The following is a 20469-nucleotide window of genomic DNA, read 5'->3' as shown; positions in this document are numbered from 1 at the left end:
TTCAAAGGGTTTTCCCCATAATGTGTTTTTCCTTGGTCATTGAACAAAAATATGGCGTCTCTTATTGATGTGTTGATTGTCTCCTTTGTCACTGCATTTATTGTTCTATCTTCAATTACTATTGATGATTGGCAATATTAATTATTGTAGAAATACTATTGATTGAAGAATTGAATTGGGCTAAAGTAATTGAAACAACATACAACAATGTAAAAATTAACATGGTATCAGAGCTAAGGTGAAGGACAATCCCAAAAGGAGTCAAACATTGAAGAAATCATCTTTAGAAAGTTGAAGGAGCCTATCTAATCAAAGTCAAGATGTATTCCTCTTTCTTCAAGGAACATGGGAAGTTGGGTGACTCATCTAACTTTGTTGCATGGAAGATCAAGTTGAATATCATAGCCAATAACAATGATGTTTTGGAATACATTCAAGGAAAAGTACCTGAGCCTTCGGAGAATGTTTCTTTTTCTTTCAAAAACAAGTACAAGAAAGGTGAGTTAAAAGAAAAGAAAATTATAGCTGATGGTTTACAAGATAATTTACTTGCATATGTTGAAAATTTGAGGAAGTCTAAGGACATGTATGATAAGATAGTTGGCATGTATGAAGTCAACAATTTTAATGAAATAATCTCCTTGAAAGATCAACTCAAAGACACAAATATGAACAAGGGAGAGTCTGCGATATCCTACATTATGAGGATATCTCGTCTTAGAGATCAATTGTAAAGAGTTGGGAAATTGTTGCTAACAGGGAATTGGTGATCATAACTCTTAGAGGTCTCCCTCCCATTTGGGAAAGCTTCATCACTACCACAAGCAACAACAATGTCTTCGTGTCATTTCATGATATTGCTGGAAAGCTCACTTAAGAAGAATCAAGGATGATATCAAGAGGAAGGATTCAAAAGCACGAAGAGGGATATATTATTACATTCGTCACTCAAAACAAGAAGAAGAAAGGAAAAGGAGGTCCATCAAATTCAAGAAAGCCTCTACCTCTAGATGCCAAGAGAAGGAATGATAGAACATCATCTCACATTGAATGCTACAATTGTCACAAGAAGGGTCATTATACTTGAGATTTCCCTGAGAAGAACAATGGTCCATGCTACAACACTAGAAGCAACAACAACAAGTTTAATGATTGAAGAAGAAGATATGACCGAAGGAATGATCACAATGGAAGAGATGAAAGAAGAAGAAGAGATACTGCAAGTGACCATGAAGAATATCGTCGTCCTCAAAAGAAGTCAAGATACTCTAGGTATGAAAGTAATGTTGGAAAACAATCTGAATATATTCTTATTTTTGCTCTTACTAGTTCTTATCCTCCATATTTGTGGGATAGTTGGTTGGTTGATAGTGGGGCCACTCATCATTTCTCTAGGTATAAATAAATTCTCTCTAAGTTGGTAGAGAGGGAGTCAAATTTCATTAGGGGAATTTTGAGGTCTAAAATGGGGCTGCTAAGAAAAATGTACAACCAAAATAAACTTTATAAGAATCAATAGGATTCAAGATGATGATGTCAACCATGGGGGATGATTCACCATTTTTGGAGTAAAAAAGTAAAAAGATTAAAAAATAATAAAATAATAAAACTACTTTTTTAACTCGTATTTTCAACTTATCTCCCTCAGGTTTTACTCAAATTTCGAGCAGGCATACTCGTTGGATGCAAAATTTAATTCCTCATCCAAGGAGTACCCATGTTGCATAATTTTGATGGACCATTCTACACGAAAATGAGAAATATAGGAAAAAATGTAATTGTAATCACGTTTTTAATGTATTTCTCATTTTTCGCGTAGAAAGGTCCATCGAAAGTATGCAATATGGGTACTCCTTCGATGATGAATCAAATTCTGCACCTAATGAGTGTCTCCACTCGAAATTTGAGTAAACCCATAGGGAGATAAGTTGAAAATACAAGTTGAAGAAATATTTTTTTCCTTTTCCCTCTAAAATTTGATGATGTAATCTAATATAATTTTATTATTTCCAATATTATTTTATAATTTTCTTAGGAGGCCCATTTTAGACCTCTCCCGTAATGGAAAAGTATTCTTGGAGACAACTCCACTCATTTCGTGAAAGGTTATGGGTCCATCAAATTTCATTTGGAGTCTGGGGAATCTGTTGTGCTCCATGATGTGATGTATGTACCATGATTAAAGAAGAATTTGGTTTTAATATATGCTTTAGAAGACAAAGGGATGAGGGTCGCCTTCATTAGGGGAAGGGTTCTTACTTGTCTTATTGGATCACCTATGAGAGATGCGTTTGCATTGGGATCAATATTTAAAGGACTCTACAGGGTTACTGAAATACCTCTTCTAACATTGGTCCATGATACAAATCAGCTAAGTGAACTATGGCACCGAGGATTGTCCCATCTACATTATGATGCTCTTCCAAAATTGAAGAAATTGGTCTCTGGTATTCTTGATGTTCAAGACCAACATGATGGAGTATGTCTAGGTTGTGCTAGTGGAAATAAGACAAAGGGACCATTCTCCTCTAGTGAGAACAAGGAAAATGACATCCTCCATCTCATTTATTCCGATATATGTGGCCTGATTCCCATGCATTCTATTGGTAGCCATATTTATTACATAACCTTCATTGATGATCTCTCAAGGAATACATGGATATATTATTTGAAGCACGAGGATTAAGCCTTCAAAATGTTCAAGTAGTTCAAAGCTTTGGTAAAAAATCAAACAAGGAAGAAAATCAAGATATTAATGTCTAACAATGGTGGAGAGTACATATCAAAGGAGTTCATTGATTTTTGTAAGAAGGAAGGTATGAAGAAAGAGACGATTGTGCCCTATACACATAAACAAAATGGAGTAGATGAAAGAAAGAATAGGTCTATTATAGAATCCGCACATGCCATGCTCCATGACCAAAAGTTGTCAAAGTTTCTTTGGGGAGAAGCAACTAATATTATCGTATATGTTCAAAACAAGGTACCTCATCAAGTATTGGACAACAAGATCCCTGAAAAAGTGTTCACAAGTGTCAAGCCTGATGTTGACCATCTCTGTATCTTTGGCTTCCCCGTATATTATCATGTGCTGAAGGACAAAAGAAACAAGTTGGAAGCCACAAGAAGAAAAGGTGCGTTCATTGGATATTGTGGAAATTCTAAAGCATTTAGAATATATATTCCTGGTCAAAGGAAGGTTGAAATTAGTAGGGATGTAATTTTTGATGAAGATGATACCCTTAGGAAAGAAAGGGGCCTTCCTCTGACTCCTTATCGTGAGAAGAAGAATGATGATATGGATATTCTAGATGGTCCTTCCGTACCTAAATCTGAGTGAGATATTGTTGATGATCACATGGAGCCCATGGACCCCTTAAATCCTCCTCCATGTGATCCTCCCACCAAGAAGATACCACTTTGCTTTTGTGACATATTACAGGATGACAAGAGACATGTTCTCATTCAAAGATCATTAAGAGAAAGTAAGAATCCATGCAGGTACCAAGGATATGTTACAGCTATGAGCACTATGATTCAAGCCGAACCTCCCACCTTTGAAGAAGTCATGAAAGAACAAGAATGGAAGGATGCTATGGCTGAAGAATATAAATCAATTATGAAGAATGATGTATGGGATGTTGTGCTGAGACTAAAGGGGAAGTATGTGGTGACTTCAAAGTGGTTATTCAAGATCAATCATGGAGTTGATGGTAGTATTGAGAAATATAAAGCAAGGTTTGTGGCCTGAGGATTCTCCCAAAAAGAGGGAGAATATTATGACGATATATTTGCACTTGTGGCTCGATATACAACCGTTCATTCGATTATTTGCCTTACCTCAAGTCAAGGATGGACTCTTCATTAGATGGACATGAAGACTTCATTCCTCCATGGCATCTTATAGGAAGAAGTGTGCGTTGAGCAGCCACAAGGATTTGAAGTAGAAGATTGAAAGACACATGTTTGCAGGTTTAAGAAGACATGTATTGTTTGAAGAAAGCCCCCAGAGCATGGTACACCTACATAATTAGTTATCTAGTGAAGTTAGGATTCACAAGAAGAAATGTCAATCCAAACCTCTACTTCAAGGTAGTCCAAGATATATCATTTATTTTGGTTTTATATGTTGACGATTTATTCTTGACATGTAGTGAGCCCCTGATGATCGAGTGTAAGAGGGAGCTAGCCTCTGAATTTGAGATGAAGGACCTTGGAATCATGAACTACTTTCTAGGCCTTGAGATGTGGAAAAGTCCTAGTGAGATTTACCTTTCACAAGGAAATTATGTCGTGAAGTTGTTGGAGAGATTTGGAATGACAAAATGCAAATCCTTGCTGACACTGATGGAAATGAATTTCAAGAAGTTATGTGGAGAAGATCCAGGACTCGATTTGGTGAATTCATCCAAGTATAGACAATTGATTGGGGCTCTAATGTTCTTAGTGAAAATTCGTCCAGACATATGTTATGCAGTGAACACATTGAGTCAATTCATGACCGAACCTCTCCATGCTCATTGGATTGCTGCCAAACACATTCTGAGATATTTGCATGGGACGATCACCCTTGGTTTGAGATATTCTACCAGATATGTTCGACTTCATGGATATACCAATGCTAATTGGGCAGGAAATGTTATCGATGGGAAGAGTACGTATGGATGTTTTTTAGCCTTAGATTTTCCATGATATATTGGATGAGCAGGAAGCAGAAGTCTGTAGGACTGAATACTACCGAGGCAAATTATATTGCCACTAACATGGCTAGCTGCAAAGCAGTTTGGTTGAGGAATCTCTTTGGAGATCTATTTGAGCAGGTCCTAGACACTACAATGATATATGGCAACAACAAGATGTTGAAATTTCTAAGTATTACCTGTTAGAGATTTTATTTGTATTCTCTGGTTTATTTTGCCTACTTGTTTAATTACTAACAATTTATTTAACCATGTAAACACTGAAATAAACACAATACAGTCTCAACCATGTACATATCAACAACTGAAAGAAATATACAAACACACAAGTGACACTATTATTTTTGGATAATCGTCCCCGGAAAAACCCAACTTGGGAAAACCGGTGCAACAATTTTGAGGGTTATATTATTATGCAGTCTTTCTGAGTACAACTAGGTGCCAAACTGGCTCACCCGATAGAGAAAATAATATGGCAGTAATACCTCTCTATTCGGAAGTAGATATTCGGAAAGTCTGCCCCACGAAACCCTCTCCAGCATAATCTAAAGCTCAGTGTCAGTGCTCCTGGCCTCTGTGTCAGCCTGAAACCCTTTGTGTCAACCTTCTGAGGCTCTAAGTAGCCTATTTGGTCTTCTGCATCACTCTTCGAACCTCTGCATGGATGACGCATGCCCTTCTGGACTCTGCACAGTCCCTGCTAGCATCTGTGTGGCTCCCTCTAGCTATGCGTCTGCCTCTCTGCCTCCGCTCTAGTCTTCCAACACTATCTCTACCTCTGCTCTGGTCTTCTGGCACTATCTCTACCTATCTGCCTCATACTCACTGCCCCTCGCTGCAAACTGATCACTGATTTGATTTCTCTTAGCGAACCTCGCTCTAGAAAATTGAATGACTGATCACTCTGGTGTGTTCTCCAATTGACCCTCAAGCCTCCTCTTATACTTTTCATGTTGGTCCTTCAATGGCCGATATTACATCTCTAATCAATGGCTAATATTAGATTTGGCTTGATCCATGTCCTTTAGAACCTTCTAACCCAATTTTATATTAATACCCATTAATATTTTATTTTTCCTAAGTTTAGACTTAGGAACTCCATTAAAAATATTAATTATTTTAATATCTCCTTAACCGGGTAGAATTTGCCCAAACCATTTCTGGGTCTTGGAGATCTCATGAGCTTTAGCCTCTCCACAAATTTTCATGGCTATATCACATCTGATGCTACCCAAAATAAACACTCCCTCTTAGCAAGGACTGTACTCTAGTAATACTCCACATTGAGCATCACCCTAATTATATGGCACTGGTACCTATGTTGATGCTAGGCCTCCCCACCCAACATCCTCTGCACTGTTGCATCCTGTATTGTTGGCCATGGCTCTGCCACTACCACTTCTACATCTATACAACATCTCCCTCTTCATCTGTGTTATTGCTATTCCTTTCTCCCAACACTACATCTGCACTACAACCCCCTCTCATCATGCTTCATCGTGCTGCTGATTATTTCTATTGATCTACAACTCAGTTACTGAGAAGTAAGTAACTGATCCACCCAACTACTAACATCCCTGTCAGGCTAGAAACACTCCCGATGCTGAAGCTCTCTCTGCTACTATCTCGTGCTCCCTCTACTGCCTCTACACTGCTACAACAACTCTATGCCTCTCGCACCGCTGCATACCTCTCTGTGCCATCCTACACTGCTGCAACCTCTCTGTGCTGCAAGGGACTTCTGCACTTCTAGCACTCTTTGCCGCTTCATCCATGTCCATTTCTACCGACATCTACCATCCTCCTACTCTCACTTCGGGGATCCCATAGCCAGGTATAATCCAAGAGTTTGGGCACCTCAAGGATCCTACCCCTCATCGCCTGTAGTCTTCCTAACTACAGCTCGATGTCTCCCTACCTCTTCTCTATAGGTACATGAGCACTCATGGCACAATCGTCATCTTCCTCTACCTCCTTTTCCGTGTCCGTTGGCATTGCCTTGGAGTCAGACACCTCTCCCTTAATCTTCTTCCTTGGACACTCGTTCACATAATGACCGAGTTCGCCACAGTTAAAGCACTTTATCTTGGAGAGGTCCTTTTTCTTCCTCTTCTCTTGCTTCCCTGCAGATTCCAGAGCTGCATCCTCTTCCTCCTTTGTCTTGACCCGGGCTCCTTTGCTGCTACTTCCTGTCTTGGTCAGTCGTCTAATCTATTCTTGGCAAAGATTCGCCCACAATTCTTCCCAATCTAGAAGATTTGCTCTACCCAGAATACTCTGGAAAAATGTCTCCCACTCCTTGGAGACTGCGTTTAGAGTGGTCCTCACCATCAACTCTTGATCTGGCGTGGCCCCTATGGAAGCCAGTTGGTCCTGGATCTCCTTCAACATGATGAGGAAGTGATCTATATTCTCCCCCTTCTGCATCTGGTATGACCATAACTGATTCTCCAGTAACATCTTCCTTTGCATGGAAGTGTGTTGATTCAATGTCTTCAAGGTATCCCACATTTCCTTTACCATCTCCTTCTCGGCAATATGCTAGACCACATGATCCTTGACCCCATCAAGGATTATGCATTTCACCTTGGCCATCACATCTTCACACCTTTCATTTTCAGCTGGGTCAACTGGGATAACCACGGTTCTCAAGGTGAAGGCCTTGCTGCGATGTCTATCTAGAACGGACAAGATCCTGGCCTTCGAGATGACAAAGTTGGATGCCTCATCCAGCTTGTCCTGATCCCTCAGTCCATTCATGACCATCTCTCTGCTCTTCTTTTTCACTCCTCCAATTCTCTACTTCCCTCTGGAAGTTCTCTCTTTGACTCCCTCTGAGTCTCAACTTCCGCCTAGAAGTTCTCTGCTAGACTCCCTTTGAGTCTCGATTCCCTCCTAGAAATCCTCCTTCCAACCGAAGAATCACACCTCTTTGATCTCCTATGCTTCTGCAACACTGATCTGGATTCCTTGGCTGGAAATACTCCTAGGTAGTGACACCCTCTACCTTGGTTTTGCCCCATTGGGTACTGTTCTGTCTCGACAACAACAACACCCCACCAGCTTCACTCCCCACAATCTTCCCACATCTTCCTATGCCCCAACAACTCAAGGACTGAGCCTCTAGGCTCTGCGCAATCCTGGCTTTGGTTGGATTGCTATGCTAACCAACTGTGTCAACCCTCCTGGTCTTTGCATGGCCTTTCGTGAGCCCCTTCTTCCCTCCTCAACCGTTGCGCTGGCCTCTCTCTGGCTCGAACTAATGACGCAGTCTCTCTGTGTCAACCCTTCTCTGCTACTTTCTGCTAGGAACAACTTTTGTCACTCAGGACAACTGTTTCTACTACAAATGCTCTGATTCAGTTTGCGCCTTCAGCTCTCCTATGATCTGCAACACTTTGATACCGTGTTGAAATTTATAAGTATTACCTGTTAGAAATTTTATATGTATTCTCTGGTTTATTTCGCCTACTTGTTTAATTACTAACAAGCTATTTAACCATGTAAACACTGAAATAAACACAATACAATCTCAACCATATACAGATCAACAACTGAAAGAAATAGACAAACACACAAGTGACACCGTTATTTTTGGACAATCATCCCTGGAAAAACCCATCTTGGGAAAACCAGTGCAGCAATTTTGAGGGTTATATTATTATGCAGTCTTTCTGAGTACAACTTGTTGGCAAACTAGCTCACTCGAAAGAGAAAATAATCTGATAGTAATACCTCTATATTTGGAAGCATATATTTGGAAAGTCTGCCCCACGAAACCCTCTCTAGCACAATTTGAAGCTCAGCGTTAGCCCTCCTGGCCTCTGCGTCAGCCTAAAACCCTCCATGTCAGCTTTCTGAGGCTTTGCGCAACCTCTTTGGTCTTTTGCGTCACTCCTGTAGCATCTACGTGGATGATGCAGGCCCTTCTAGCCTCTGTGCAGTCCCTGCTAGCCTCTGCGTGGCTCCCTCTGGCTCTGTGTCTTCCTCTCTGCCTTTGCGAAGATCTTCCGACACTATCTCTGTCTCTCTGCCTCGTACTCATTGCCCCTTGCTACAAACTGATCACTGATTCGATTTATCTTAGCAAACCTCGCTCTATAAAATCGAATGACTGATCACTCTAGTGTGTTCTCCAACTCAACCTCAAGCCTCCTCTTATACTTTTCTTGTTGGTCCTTCAACGACCGAGATTACATCTCTAATCAATGGCTAAGATTAGATTTGGCTTGATCCATGTCCTTTAGAACCTTCTAACCCAATTTTATATTAATATCCATTAATATTTTATTTTTGCTAAGTTTAGACTTAGAAACTCCATTAAAAATATTAATTTTTTAATATATCCTTAACCGGGTAGAATCTACCCAAACCATTTTGGGTCTTGGAGATATCATGTTCTTTAGCCTCTCCACCAATTTTCATGGCTAGATCACATCCGATGCTACCCCAAATCAACACAAGAGTGGGAATTGTCTGGCAGAGAACCTTGTATTTCATGACAACTCCAAGCACATAGATATTCAATATTATTACATTTGAGAGATGGTGTAGAGAGGAGTCATTCGACTCCATCATATATCGACAAATGAGCAGATTGCAGATATTCTTACCAAGTATTTGTCAAAAGGGAAGTTCTTGGTATTCAGAGAGAAACTTGGACTAATGGATGTGACCCCTCTTGATAAGCGACATCATTGATTGAGAACAATGCGCTGACTCTTCCCCCCTATCTAAGCTCCCAGGGTGAGGAATTGAGATGGATGACTCCTCGGGTTGAGGGATATCTAGACAATAGGGTCGTAGATGTTGCTCCCTTGTCTTTTACCCATAGGGTTAGAGATTTTTTTCCCCTATCTTGGTATTTGTAGAGTATACCCAAGATGGCATCATACCCACAAGCTAGGCTTGTTGGGTTTACCAATCCTTGTCTGGCCAACGGGTTAAGAGTGTACTTGGGGTTGTACAACCCAAGTTTATTATGATGCAGGTGTTCTACCACATGACTCTTGAGGGTAATTGTTGGGAATATTAGTGGGAAATAGGATGAGTTGATATGTGCTCCCCAATATCACTTGTTTCTCTATATGGGGTTGTAGATGGTTAGCTCCCCCATGAGATTTCAGGTTGAGATGTGCTCCTAGATGTGGTTTTAGGTTGAGATGGGCTCCCTGATATTATTTTTGGATTGATATGTGCTCTTTGACGTTATATAGGGTGGAAACTAATGCTTCCTGATTCTTCTTCTTTAGATTCAAGAATGTTTCTGGAGATAGAGTTGAGAAGAGATGGGACGTGATATGACAACAAGATACACATGACATGATGCATTTGGAATTTCTCCCTAGCTAAGAGGGAGTGTTAATTTTGGCAGCTTAGTGACAAATTCCAACTATGGGACCAAATTACTCTTTTTGAGAGGACCAATTTTGACTATTGAAGCACTCAAATCGGATAAGGGAAAGTGAACTTATGAAGAAAAGCTCACATATGCACATTTGGACAGGTTGGGCCTAACAAGAAATTGGTCACCCTTCGAAGCCTATAAATACAAGTGACCTCAATCTCATTTGAACATCACCAAGCATCTTCTTCTTCTCTTCTTCAATTCACACAGGTCTAAGGCGAGGTCGAGGAAATTGGTTCGCACAGGTCCAAGATTACAAGGTCTGAAGCTTGCATGTGTTTCTAGGGTTTTGGGTCACAGTTGCAGACTTGAAAAAGGAAATTTTGATTGTAGTCGAAGGCTTACAAGCCCAATCTAGTGAATAAAATCTCTCAATCACAAGCATGTCTCTTCCTCCATGCCACTGGAAACTAGGGAAAAAAATTGACAGTTGACGCAGCTGACCGAAGTTGATCAAAGACAAGAGACGTTGTCTACGATATATATTGATGCTGGGAACATATTTCTAAATTTTATTGGGTTAATTTTGCTGGATTATTTTGTATTAGGCTCATTGTACTCTCTGCTAAACATTTTTTGACAATATAATAATAAGAAGAATTTCAAAGGGTTTTCCCCATAGTGGGTTTTTCCCTGGTCATTGACCAAAAATATGGTGTCTCTTATTGATGTGTTGATTGTTTCCTTTGTCACTGCATTTACTATTCTATCTTCAATTACTCTTGATGATTAGAAAGATTAATTATTGTTGAAATATTGTTGATTGAAACAACATAGAGTAGTGTAAAATTTAAAATGAGGAAGCCCCAACTAGACATGGAGTATTGAAGTTTGTTTTTGGGTTCGGGCTGCTTGAGTTCAAGACAGGTGCAAGGGCCATGCAAGATTGTTCTGAAAAGTCATGAGAGTCACGTGGGTTTTCCCAGAATAACCGTGAGAGTCATGCATGTTTTCCCGTAACAATCGCGAGAGTCACATGGATTTTTCCAGTGCAGTTGTGAGGTATGGTTTGATGTGTTTGTGTTGAGATTGGATTCTAGTGGATGTTTTTGGTATTGTACACTCATTGATTGTTGGAGGGAAGTGTGAGAGTGGACCAAGAGGATCACAGTGTAGCACTTTGATGGACGAAGGTGGTTGCTAGGAGCGGTAGTTGAAGGAGCTCAAGGTTTGGCCAACCAAAAGGAGCATTTTTTTGTAGCCTGTGTTCATTATTGGAGAAGCGAAATTTGATGATGAGAGGTGGAATTCATCCTGCCATATGTTAGTGTTCATTAGAGCAACACAAGAAGACTATATTGGGAAGGCAAGTCCCAAAATAGTTGAGGAGTAGCAGTGGGAAAAAGTCTCAAGTGTTGTGGCCTTGAAGGAAGAAGGAGCAACTAGTGAGCGTGAAGACCCTATGTGTTGATGATAGATGGACTTATGATTAGCTAGAGGGAATATTGGATAGCTGAGATTCATTGTCTAGATGGACTTGGAGAATTGATAGAGGCAGGTGCTGCAAAACGAAAGCAAAGGACCCGCAGGTGTACAAGATATGAAAAATAAGTTGTGATTGCATGCTACATCAGCTAGATTGTCAGAGTATCTTGTATTGTGTATTCTTATACTTGTGTATATTTGAGGGACGTTATGCCTGGTATGGGAGCCCTAGACTGTTGTATTATTTAGTTGGATTAATATAACAAAGATTAGGTTATTATACATAATTTGTGTATATTTTGTGCATTAGTAGATTTACTAGTTATTTATATTTCATTGCGCAAAGTAGTTTCGTTTTGATTCTTGGTTTGGTAGCATAAGTGATTTAAGATTCTATCCTAGACACCAGGATAATGGAAAAACAACATCTTGTTCATTTTCTTCCTCCTTTTCACTATCTATGTAAAATAATTTCTTCTCAGCACACTTATGACCCTTAGTGTATTTGCTATCACAACTATAACAAAGTCCTTTTTCTCTTTTTTTCCTCTAGTTGTTGTAGTGTCAACCTTTAAGGTGGTGGGAGGATAGGAGCATCAAAACTTCCATCTTATAATTGTGAGTGGTAGACTTCCTTGTTACTTTCCTTTCAACTTTTCTTGCCACCTTGAATGTCATCTCCAATGAATTAGGTTTGCAAAGGCAAACCTCATGTTGGATGTTATCCTTTAAATTCCCAATGAAGACATTAATCCTATACTCCTCTGAAATATTGTTTACTTTGATATTCAATCTTTGGAAGTACTCAATGTGCTTTGTGATTGTACTCTTTTGTTTTAGATTTATTAATTGGCTAAAGAAGGTATTTATATTTATATCCTCATAATATGCTACCACTTCTTCCACAAAAATTGTCCAAGTGAAAATTGATTTACGAGAACAAAGTCATCGATACGACACAAACTGATTTTGTTCTAAATATAAATACGTAATGTACACCTTTTGTGTGTGTGTCACATCATGTAGATCAAAGAATTGCTCCATATTTAGTATCCATGTTACCGGATCATTGCCATCAAACTTCCTCATATATATCTTTGGAATATGATGGGTCTTAAATCCAACATTGGAGTCTCTAAAATCATAATTCATATTCCTTTTATCCCCATCATGATTTTCGTGGAATACCTTGTCACCATTTGGAAACCTGTTATGCAACCAGCTCACAAAATAGAAGAAAGAGATAGATCAACGACTTCAAAAGTAGCCTCTTCAAGGGGGCAACCTCCTTTACATTACACAAATGAACAATTATTCAATGATACAAATGACAAGACCTCCTTTCGATATATAGGAGTCTAAGGGGTCATAATATAATCAGAGCCGACATAACAATAATAATATAAGGGCACAACAATAACAATAGTGGGCTTCTATGGGGAACAATAATAACAATATGGGGACAACATGGGCACAACAATAACAATAAGGGGCTGCAATGACAATAATAATAAGGGAATACATTAGTATTATAGGGACCTAACATGCCCCTATCCTTCAAAAAAGTGTTGTCCTCAACGCTTGAGTAGTTGTGGATGCTTCTGTATAAAATTCTCATCCTCCCATGTGGAATCTTCAGCGGGTAAGTTCTTCCACTTGTTGAGATACTTTGAAATTGATCGATTTCGTAGCTATCGAGTTCTTGTTTCTGTGACTGCTTCAGGTTCCAATATGATTTTTCCTTCCTCATCAAGTTCTGGTAATATTGTTTGAACTCGGAGCTTGTCACCTATAACCTTCTTTTAGCATGAAACATGGAAAACTGGGTGCACTCGGAAGATGCAGCAAGTTCAATTTTGTATGCCATAGTACCAATCTTTTGCAACACCTTGTATGAACTATAATACTTTGGTGATAATTTATTATCCTTCTTAGCTTGCTTGAGGGACATTTGTTTATATGGTTGTAGTCATAGAAATACCTAGTCACCTACATCAAAACTTCTTTTGTTGCGATGTTGATCTGCCTCTTGTTTCATTGTATTATGTGCTAAAGTGAGATTATCCTTTAACAGTTGGTGAACTTTTTGTTGATGCTCAATGTGATCTTCGACTGCTTGAACCTTAGAATTTTCTCTTAAATATGATGTGATGGATAGTGGATGATATCCATAAAGTTTCATAAATGAGGTCATTTTTGCTGCAGTATGGAAGGAAGTGTTATACCACCATCCAGCCAAAGGTAACCATTTAATCCATTGTGTCTGTTTATCAGATACAAAGCAACGAAGATATCCTTCCAAACATTTGTTCACTACCTCAGTTTTGCCATCAGATTGAGGATGATAAGATGAGTTAACTGAGTACCCAGAAAAGAAAATAATTTTGTCCAAAAATTTCTAGTGAAAATAGGATCTTTGTTGCTTTCAATAATATTTGGGTTTCCATGTAGCTTTTGAATTGTTTCCATAAATCCAGTAGCAACTGTACTGGCTTTAAATGGATGAGATAATGTACAAAAGTGTGCATACTTGGTAAGTATATCAACTACCACCATGATGACACTCATTCCTTCGGACTTGGGTAAACCTGTGATAAAATGCATTGAAACCTCCTCCCAACGTTGACTTGGAATGGATAAAGGTCGTAATAGACCCGGGGTCTTAATTGTCTCAACTTTGTTTTGTTGGAAAACCAAACATTCCGCCACAAAATTTTGAATATAAGATTTAAGGCCATCCCAGAAAAATTCCTTCTTAACCCTGTGGTAATTTTTAAAAAATCCTGAATGCCCTCCAAAGGGAGAGGTGTGCAATTCCAGAAGAATCTTTTGTTTGAGTTGGGAATTCTTACAGAGGTATAAGCGATATTTGTACCATAACAAATCATTTTTGCAGCTAAATGTATCAGATGTAATAGGATCTTGCTGCAACTTTTGAATGAGTTCCCACACTTCTTCGTCATTCTTCCATTCATCCCTTGCTTCATTTATCCAATCTGGTTGGATAATAGAAATGGCACAAAGCAATGCTTCCACATCCTCATCCTTTCTTGATAGTGCATCTGCAACAACATTTTGCTTCCCTTTTTTGTAGATGATTTCAAAGTCATAACCCAACATATTTGTGACCCATTTTTGCTGCTCTTCTGAACATAATATTTGTTCTAAAAAGTATTTAAGACTATCATGATCTATTTTTACCTTGAAGTGTCTTCCCATTAGGTAAGGTCACCATTTCTTAAGTGCATGTAGTATTGCCAACATTTCCTTCTCATAAATAGCTTTGTGTAAATACTTTCCTTTGATTGGACAACTTTTGAAAGAAATGGGTCTTTCTTCTTACATTAAAACAACACCAATTCCATTTCTTGAGGCATCACATTCCACAATAAAAAAATTTGTGAAGTCTGACGTAGCTAAGACTGGTGCTTGGCACATTGCCTCTTTAAGATGTTCAAATGCCTTCGTTGCTTTTGGAGTCCAAGAAAATGCATCTTTCTTCAGTAATGTTGTTAGAGGTGTTTCTATTCTCCCATAATTCTTAACAAACTTGCGATAATACCCTGTCAACCCAAGAAATCCTCACAGATGCTTTATGGATGTGGGGATTTTCCATTCCTTAATGACTTTAATTTTGCTAGGGTCTACCTTAACAACTCCATGAGATACAATATGACCCAAATATTCCACCTCTTGTACTCCAAAGAAACATTTGGAGGTTTTTGCATATAATTGTTTCTCCTCCAATAGTTTGAGCACTCTGTCAACATGTTGAACATGATGCTTCCAAGACTTGTTGTAGATTAGTATATCATCAAAAAATACTAACACAAATTTTCTAAGGAGGGGTTTGAAAATGGAGTTCATCAAACCTTGAAATGTAGAAGGTGCATTGGTAAGGCCAAAAGGCATGACCAAAAATTCATAATGACCCTCATGAGTTCTAAATGTTGTTTTCGAAATGTCTTCAGTCTTCATTTTGATTTGATGATATCCTGAACGAAGGTCCAACTTGGTGAAGTAAATTTCTCCATGTAATTCATCCAATAATTCATCAATGACAGGAATGGGAAATTTATCTTTAATAGTGAGCTTGTTGATCTCCCTATAATCTGGACACGTGTGCCATGATCCATCCTTCTTGTGCACCAATACTACTGGATCAGAGAGAGAACTTTGACTAGGTTGAATTATACCAATGTCTAGCATTTCTGCAACCATACATTCAATTTGACTCTTTTGGGCATAGGGATATCTATAAGGCCTGATGTTTGGAGGAACACTTCCTGGAATCAAATGAATAGCATGATCATGATCACAAATAGGTGGGAGGCCTTTTGGAATCTCAAATACCTTGGAATGATTGTCCAAGACTTTTTGGAGATCTGGAGAAATAAATGATTTCGATGTGGGACCTTTAGCGAACATAATTGTGTAATTACACATCATTATTCTTTCTTTAGAAGATTTGTCATCCCATTAGAGTTGATTATCTTTCCTGGTTTCCTTGCGATACGCCTTAATTCAACTTCCTTTCCTTCTGAAAAAAATTCAAGAAAAGTTCTTGAAAATTAAAAGCTATCGTACCCAAATAATTAACTCATAGTACAACATCAACACCACCCATTGGAATGGAAAGAATTGGACTATTCAACACATATTATTCCATGGATAACTTGATATTATGGCACTTTCTAGAGCAATTTATGGTTCCTCCATTTGCAACCATCACTTGAAACTCTCGTGTTGGATATAGGAAGCAATTCAATTCCTTGGCTATCGTACAATGAATAAATTATGGGTACTACCTTAATCAATCAACACTATTACATTTTTCTTCTTGATGTGTCCTTCTATCTTGATAGTTTGAGGAGTGGTAATTCCGGCCAATGCATTACAAGATATGGTCTGGTTCATTTCTCCTTTCTCTAGGGTTTTTTCCTAGTGCGTATCCTCTTCTTTTGATGTTTCTTGTTCCTTTTCTTCCTCCTCTTCACCATCTATGTAAAATAATTTCTTCTCAGCACACTTATGACCTTTAGTGTATTTGCTATCACAACTGTAACAAATCCCTTTTTCTCTTTTTTCTTCCAATTGTTGTGGTGTCAACCTTGTTGGTTGTGGAAGGCTAGGGGAAACAACGCTTCCATCTTTATAGTTGTGAGTGGTAGGTTTCCTTGTTACCATAATTTTGCTTTCATTTTTTCTTGCCAACCTGAATGCCTTCTCCAATGAATCAGGTTCCCAAAGGCAAACCTCATGTTGGATGTTATCCTTTAAAGTCCCTATGAACACATCAATCACATGCTCCTTTGGAATATCTTTTACCCTTATATTCAATTTTTGGAAGTCCTCAATGTGCTCCACCGTTGAACCCTTTTGTTTGAGTTTTATCAATTGGATAAAAAAGTATTGCTTTTTGTATTCTCATAATATGTTATCATTTCTTTTGTAAAAAATTCCCAAGTGGCAATTTTCTTACGAGAGAAATCCATCAATACCATACAAACTGATTGGGTTCCAAATATAAAGTTGCAATTCGTAACTTTTGTGTGTTTTGCACATTATGGAGATTGAAATATTGCTCCATTTGTAGCATCCATGTTATGGGATCCTTTCTATCAAACTTCCTCATATCGATCTTTGGAACATGGTGGGTCTTCAATCCAATGTTAGAGTCTATGAAATCATGACTAACATTTATTTTGTTCTCGTCATGAGTTTCCTTTACTACCCTTTCGCCATTAGTAATCTTTTCTTGTAGCAACTTTGTTAAATCTATCTTCAAATCTTCCATGTTGCCTTTAAGTTTTGTTTCTATACCATCCTTCTTAGCTTCCATGCCACTCTTTAAACCATCCATCTTGGCTTCAATTACTTTTTGTGAGAGCGAAATTTGTTGCACTTGGTCTCGTAATTTTGATATATCATGTTGCATTTCTTCCTCTTCTTCATGTGTCATAGTAGATATTTTAGGTTTCTTACTAGGTGTTTCCATTTTATTTCTTTGGGTCATCAATGAATTATAATTATGTTTCACAATGCCCTTTGAATCACTTCAAACTACTTTCTCAAACAAAACTTATGCAAATTTTAAAACAAACTACACCTTTTTTTTGGCTTTGTATGAACTCGATCTTGAAACACCTGTAACTATGTAATTTCGAATCTCCAAGTTCTGAAACTTTGGTCTGTAATATCCCTCTGAGTCCTATTTCCAACCCCATAAGTCTTATCACAATTGGATTCTCCAAGAAAGAGTTATGCACAATATCCCGCAATGACCTAATTATATACTAGTTCAATAGAGCGAACTTGCACGCCATGCCATGTGTCATTGTTTCGACCTTCAGCTCTGAAAATGATACCCAACAAACTATTGTCTGTCCTCTTTCTGTTACTTTTTTATGAAATTCGAATCCAATGCTCAAAGTGAAAGTTATGATGATTTTCCCAATGTGACCTGTTTGAGATCGAATTCGGGAGCCTGCCAAAATCCTAACTTCCTCAATTCGTATATCCGAAAATATAGCAAGACAAGATCTGAAATTTGGTCACGAGATTCATCACAATTTCGACGCAAATGGGTTTTAATTTCAGCTTCTGAAACTTCGTATAAAAATGTTATAGTGCAAATTCCATGATGACCTGTTTGAAGCAGCGAAACCCTAAAATCCAAAGCTCTGATACCAAATGTTATGCAACCAACTCACAAAAAAGAAGAAAGAGATAGATCAACGGCTTCAAAAGTAGCCTCTTCGAGGGGGAAACCTCCTTTACATTACACAAATTTAAAATTCTTCAATGATACAAATGACAAGATCCTTTCTATATATAGGAGTCTAAGGGGACAATATATAATCAGAGCCTACATAACAATAATAATGTAAGGGCACAACAATAACAATAGTGGGATTCTACGGGGCACAATAATAAGAGTATGGGGACAACATGGGCACAAGAATAACAATAAAGGGCTACAATGACAATAATAATAAGGGAATACACTAGTATTATAGGTACCTAACAAATCCTTTCTTGTAACAACTTTGTTAACCCTTTGAACTTGACATTCATCATGTCCATGTCTACTTTAAAAATTCCCATGTCTGTTTTTTAAACTATCCATTTAGTTTATAGTTCATTTTTTGTTACTCTTTGCGAAAACGAAATTTGTTGCATTTGGTCTCATAATTTTGATATATCATGTTGCATTTCTTCCTCTTCTTCATGCGTCATAGTAGAGCTTTCTAGTTGCTTACTAGGTGTATCCATATTTGTGTTTCGAGGAATTTTGGAATCAAACAATGATATATATGCTGCATTATTCCCTTTGAATTAATTCAAATTGATTTTTCAAACAAAATTTATACAAAATAAATATACACCCCTTTTTCTTGCTTTTAGGAGCTCGATCTTGAAACTATTATATCTTTGTCATTTCAACCTCCCAAGGTATGAAATTTTGTCCTATGGTATCCCTCTAATTCCTCTTCCCAATTCCACAAGTCAGACCAAGATTTGGTTCTTCAATATAAATTTATGCCAAATCTCCCACAATGACCTAATTATGGACTGGTTCAGTAGATTGAACTTGTAAGGGATTCCATGTGTCATTTTCAGTCTTTGGCCCTAAAATTGATACACGAAAAACTACAGTTTGTGCGCTTTCATTAAAGTTTTACAAAATTCAAATATGATGATTGAAGATGAAGTTATGATGATTTTCCCTAGATCATCTGTTTGAGACTAAATTCTGGAGCATGCAAAAACCTTAACTTATTCAGATCATATCTCAGAAAATGTAGTGAACCAAGATCTGAATTTTTTACATGAAGTTCACCAAGATTTCTTCTCCACATGGTATAAATTTCAGCATCTGAAGCCTCATAGAAAAGAAGTTATAGTGAAACTTCCAATATAGCATGTTTGAAACAGTGAAACCCTAGAATCCAAAGCTTTGATACCAAATGTTATGTAACCAAATCACAAAATAGAAGAAGAAATAGATCAGCAATTTCAAAATAAGCCTCTTCGAGGGGGAAACCTCCTTTTACATCACAAAATAAACAATTCTTGGATGATACAAATGACAAGAGCTCCTTGGTATATATAGGAGTATAAGGGGTCACAATATAATCAGAGTCTACATAAAAATACGTCATCAAATGCAAAGAGAAAAGTTAAATGTTATGAAGGATGGTCAGATGGGCCTTAATTTGTATCTAATTTGGAGGTCCATCATACTCCCTACTGAAAGTGTTTCTCATCGTCTGAGTAAGCTAGTCACTTAACTGTACCTCATTCATGGCCCTGGTGGCCTCCTTAACATCCTAAGCTACCTAAAAAGAAATATTGGCACATATTCTCCCGCTCTAGCATCTTCCTCTTCTTCACTAGCCTCTTCTTTTTCTTCTCTACTTTCTTCTTCTACATATCCATCCTTTTCTTGAGGTTCTAATTAGGCTTGTGCTTGTGTCTTAAGAAAAACCTCCTTATCCATGGCCACAAAGTTTTCCCATGATACAAGTTTTTGAACATTCTCCATAACACATATGATAATTATCATCCTTAATGATTCTATGGACTCTATACAATTAAATCCACCCGCCCATGATTATCACTGTGATTTTCCGAAGTTTAGTAAAACAATACTCCCTATCTACTACCAATTTTAGAGATTTTCTGAGTGGTTAAGGTTTCATAACAGGGGTAAAAGATAAAATTATTCACATTGGTTAGAGGAAGAAAAACTTCAGACTTGACTAAAAAACAATTCCATTTCCTTTCTTATCATGCTTAACTCAAAAGAAACATTCACATTCAATTTTTTTATTCCAAAACTGTTATCATAATTTTGCTACAGGATGCACTGTTGAGGGGATGAGAGGTGTCACAGGTTTCTTGTCGATAGATGGTAGAGAAAAATGCACACTT

The sequence above is a fragment of the Pinus tabuliformis genome, chromosome 6 (genome assembly GCF_031772625.1).
Source record: "Pinus tabuliformis cultivar Carrire ecotype Pingquan chromosome 6, CPIR1, whole genome shotgun sequence".
Classification (NCBI taxonomy): Eukaryota; Viridiplantae; Streptophyta; class Pinopsida; order Pinales; family Pinaceae; genus Pinus; species Pinus tabuliformis.
The sequence above is the reverse complement of the archived record's forward strand: the minus strand, read 5'-3'. Positions refer to the sequence as shown.